This window comes from Sciurus carolinensis, chromosome 7 (assembly GCF_902686445.1).
Source record: "Sciurus carolinensis chromosome 7, mSciCar1.2, whole genome shotgun sequence".
NCBI classification, from domain to species: domain Eukaryota; kingdom Metazoa; phylum Chordata; class Mammalia; order Rodentia; family Sciuridae; genus Sciurus; species Sciurus carolinensis.
In genome coordinates this window covers 27,877,375-27,882,719 of record NC_062219.1, presented here as the reverse complement: position 1 = coordinate 27,882,719, position 5,345 = coordinate 27,877,375, and positions in this window count along the sequence as shown.

The window sequence follows — 5,345 nt, the reverse complement described above, 5'->3', positions numbered from 1 at the left end:
GGCGGGGCCAGGAAGAAGAGGCGGGGCGCGGATGCGGAATGGGGCGGGAGGGGGCGGGGCTGAGGAGGGAGCGGGACCCAAACCCTGACGCGGAGGCCTTACTTGGACTAGGAGACCCGCGGGGTAGGCCGAGAGAGGCGGGGCGTGGGGGAGGAAGTGGGGCCATGACGGGGCGGGGCCTGGAAGGGGGCTGGCCAAGACCTTGACTCCGTTGCCTGGCGCGACCTGGAGAACCCGCGTGGGCGGGCCGGCGGGAGGCGGGGCCAGCACTGCAGGCGGGGCGGGACCGGATGGCTGGGTGTGGGCGGGAGGCGGGACTAGATCCCCGAGGGACGGGCGCACGCGAAGCCCCATGTCCTGGGCGCGGAGTCAGATCTGAGCCCAGGGATACGTGAGGAACTTGGGGCCAAAGGTTATTTTCTTTCAGCTTGACTCCCATCTTCCGCAATTCTTCTTCCTGTTTGCGTAGCGTCCTGGGGTTGCAGAACTTTGCCTTTGCCCACAGCGTGACTATGATTATTATTTAACCCTGTTAGCCCTCGCCATCTAGGCCTCTTGGCGCCTGAGAAGTTAGAACAGAAAGATCCCTTAGAGACTTTTTCCAATCCCGGCAGTTTCGTTTGAGGTATCTGTGGCTTCGCTAATGATGTGGTTTGTGCAAGCTCCCACCACAGCCAATTTGAGTGGGCTTAACCAAGAACTACTTTATTCTTGGAGTAAAAACAACTTGCATACCTTTTTAGCTTTGAAATGTCAAGTAGTGATTTAATAAGCAGTCTGTCATCAAGAGATCTGCCTTCTTGTCTCTGATCACATTTATTAGTTTACATCTCTTATTCCACTCCAGCCACTTGGCCCTTGTTGCAGCCCCACTCAAGGCTTGAGCTCGCATAAGCATATGGTTACCTACTGCTTCAGTTCTACACTTACCATGATCTTTTGCAAAAATATTGCAGCCCACTCTCTCACGCTCTTTACCCCGCTCTATTTTTTCATGATACTTTTCCACATTTATTTTCTCTCCCTTCTAGAATATAAGTTCCGTACGGTTGAAATCTTTGCTTGACATTCAATTAGTACTGGTTGAATGAAAGAATGCCCTACGTGTCGCACTACGTATTTAGCTTTAAGCAGAAATTTTGAGAGAAAAAAAATTACAAAGACGCTGTACTAACTAGAGAAGAATTAATCAGCTAGATCATTTTATTTATATTAATAAATCCCTCAACTCTGTATTTCTGAAACTTTAATGTATGTGTGAGCTAGGGTGATCTTGTGAAAATGCATGTTCAGATTCAGTGGGTCCGAACAGGTTGGGACTTGGAGTTCTGTGTTTTCTGATTGTGTACATGCGGAATGCCAATGCCCTCGGTGCTAGGACCACGCTTTGAATAGAAAGACTTCAGCTTAATCTAGACTAAATTAAGGGAAATGTTATCCTTTTTGTGTTTATTATGATGTCCACTATAAAAGGCACTTTCTAGTCGTCGTAAGGGCATAAGGATAATTAACTGATCTTTGCTGTTTGGGCGTTTATGGAGTAAGATAGATTATACTATTCAGTTTGTCAGTATTTTAGTAGTACCCATCACAGGCTGGGTAACCCAGGAAATAGACACTGACTGTGGAGATTAAGGTGCAAGGCATTAGTTAGGAAGTGCTTTGGGATAAACCCATGTGAATGAGAGCTGGAGAAAGCAAAGCAGAGGAATAAGTTGATCTGTGATGCCACCCCAACCCAGAGTTCAAACCTTACAGGAAGCTCTGAAGCTTGGGTGACCCTGTAGAGGGGTCCTGAACTGGTGGTAGGGGCTGGGCCATAAGTCCCAACACTAATCAGTCATTGAATGCAAATTGTATCCTTAACTGGATCTTTACCCTGAAGGCAGCTGATAGCTGAGGGTGTCTACTTAGCAGCACTTCCAGCGGCAGGGAGGAGATGGGACTAATTCTATTTCCCAAGGAAGATTTCAGCAAAGTTTCACAATCGCAGCACCCACTGGGAACATTCTTCCAAGGATCTGTGCTAGTTATTTGGAGGCTAAAGATGCTTATTAATTCACTAAATATTATTGAGTGCTACACAGTTCTGGCACTGTGTTTTCCTTCCCTTTTCTCCAGGGCCGAAGTGTTTGCCTGCTTCCCTTTAAAGGAGACAGCTTGAAAGTTTGTGGCTGAAGCACATAGTTCAGAATATTCTAGATTATTCTATAAATTATAGCCAATGTTCTTGCTGTCCCACATGTAGCCATGCCTCTGCATTCACACTGCCCCTTAAATTCTTTTTTTTTGTTGTTGTAGCATTTATTAGCATGTGGAGATATCACTGGAAATTAAACACATACATACATATATACACAAACACACATGTATGTATATAATATATTTCCACAAATAATTACTGAAATTGTGATGATCATTAATGAGGACAACAGGATCATAGGAACATAAAAAGGGACTTAATCTGAGATTTAAGAAATTCATGTGTCCAGGGACACACATAAATACATGTATATGTATAAAATACATGCATATGTGCAAAAATTTTTTCAGTTGTATTTCTCTTCCAGCAAATAAACTTCTTATTTTCTTCACTACTATATCCCTTTCACCTAGACAAGTGCCTATCATTCCATTAATATATACTGAATAAATAGATGAATGAACAAATAAGCTTATAAATAGATGTACAATTGAAGCAGGTATAAATTTATGGTTGATTAAGCTATAATTGGGTCACAGATGAAAATTTTGAGATGTTTGAATATTATGCTGGTACTAAACAGAGCACTATCCATTCTTGTTCTGCACATCCTTCTCAGCTTTTATACTGACATCTGATCATGTTGGACCAATGCCTGGCTCGATAGTTATCCGTAGATGGCAAAATCATCTAGTAGATGGCTTGTCTTAGAGGACTCCCTAGGATAAATTCCCCATGTTGCATGGCACAATGGCAGACATAGTTCATTAGCTGACTGTTAATAGCGTTTCTCAATTTCTTTCTGCCTTGCTACCTTCCCCCTGTAGAGGCAATAACAGCTCAATATACTCATCTTCCCAACCTTTGTGGCAGCTAAGAGTAGTTGTATGACATAGTTTTGGTCAGTGTGACAAGCAAAAGTGTGTGTCTGTGTAGAGCATTCTGACAGAAACTTTTCATTTCATAGAAGAGACGATGGGCATGGAGATACACATCTGTAAATCCCAGTTACATGGGAGACTGAGGCAGGAGGATTGCAAGTTGGAGGACAACTGGGCAACTTGGCAAGACTGTTTCAAAATAAAATGAAAAAAGATAGGGGTGCAGCTTAGTGGTACAGTGCTTGCCTGGCATGCATGAGGCTCTGCATTCAATCACCAGTACATTAATAAATAAATAAAAAAATAAGAAGGGACAGATGCAACAGGAGAGCTCACTGACATTGATCCGTTCCCAGTGTGCCTGCTTTGAATGTTGGTAGACACAATGATGACTAACTCTGCAGTGAGCATCTTGCAACCACAGGGCAATAAGATTGAGGATGAAAATCAATGATTAATCAATGGATGAATGGAAAAATAAATTATATTACACACATAAACACACACATGCACAGGAACACTCTTCAGCTTTTAAAAAGAATGAAATTCTGTCATTTATGACAATTGGATAACCTGGAGGGCTTTATGTTAAGTGAAATAAGCCAGGTACAGAAAGACAAATAATTTACCATTTCATATGTGGAATCTAAAAACTATTGAACTCATAGAAACAGAGTGAGGTGGGAGGTAGGGGGATTAGGAAGTTGTTGCTCAAAGACATAAAATTTCAGTTAGACAATTCTAACTGAATTCATTGAAGAGATTTATTTTGGGTATAGTTAATAATGATGTATATTTAAAAACTACTGAAAGTAGATTTTAAGGGTCTCATTGCACACACAAAATGGTGAGTATGTGAGGTAATGCATATGTTAAATAGCTTGATTTAGCCATTCCATAATGTAATGTATATCAAAACAGTGTTTTACACCATAACTGTACAATTCTTACTTGTCAATTAAAAATGTAAAAAAGAAAAAGTCAGTGACTAAAAATGGGAGAATATGAAGATTGAAAACCTGAGTTATCCACTCATCAATGAGCAGCTGAACCAATGTCTGTGACCACCTACATCTGGATTCTTGTAATGAGAGAAAAAAGAAACCCCTGTTGATTTAAGCCACTGTCAGTTTGATTTTCTGTTAATGGTGCTGTCACTTAGTGTCATGCCATACTAAATTCATTCTCTTTCAGAGAATTGGAGTGGTAACCACAATGGAGAAGAGGATAGTTCCAGCAGAGGAGGAAAAGAGAAAAGAAGAGTCCACAACCTCAAGAAACAGAGGTGAAGGACTAGAATAGTAAGCAAAAAAGATTCCTGTGGTGGGAGGAACAAGAACAAGATCTCACCGAGGTCTGGCTTACAGCTGCAGCTGTGCTAGATGTTTGGTGGAACTGCCTGAACTCTGAGAAGTGTCCCCTTTGTGTTCCCTGGGGACTCACTGGTGACTCCTCTTCTGACTTTCCCCACACAGAGTGACAACATCCCTGGCAACAGGCAATTGGAGTATCTCTATTCCTTGCAATGAAAAGAGCCTAACAAACACTATTCTAGCCACGTGTGGTTAGATTCAGGAAAGGATAGCTGCCATGTTCTTGAGGACACTTTCTCAACATCACACAAACACTAGCCTGAAAGAAAAAAAAAAACAAAAAACAAAAAACAAAAAAAACTGATGCTAAAAAGAACCAAGAAACCTAAAGAAGCATGCATTTTGTCCTTGGTGCTTTGCTACTTCCTCTTTCAGTATGTCTTCCTCTCAGTGCTAGAATGGGAACTTGCCACTTAAGTGTCCAATGCCCTCTCTCTGCTTGGTGACACCCAGAGCCCCCCTTACTGTGAGAATACCTAGTGCTGCCCTGATTTGTAAGACCTTAGTTCTTCTCTCCACCTTGATCTTTTATCAACACGTAGGTAAATGATTCTATATTGTGTAGGCAGATGTTCTTAGGTGGCTCTGGATAATGATGGTTGAACAAATTAATTTATTAATATCAATATTGAATAGGGGGTTAGCACTACCAAATAAATGTTTTGGCCTCATAACAGTTCTTAACTAGCAAAACAATGAATCTCTAACAGTGATGTTGGATGTCTTGACAGAAAAGTAGAGGATAACATATTTTGCCATGGGCAACAGGGTCTTTTGGGCACCTTACAAATCACAACTTGACAGCTCACTTTTCAAAAGGCAAGGCCTATCTTACATTAGTGAGTGAAAACTAGCAGCTTGATGACTGAGGTCAACCAGCAGATATGT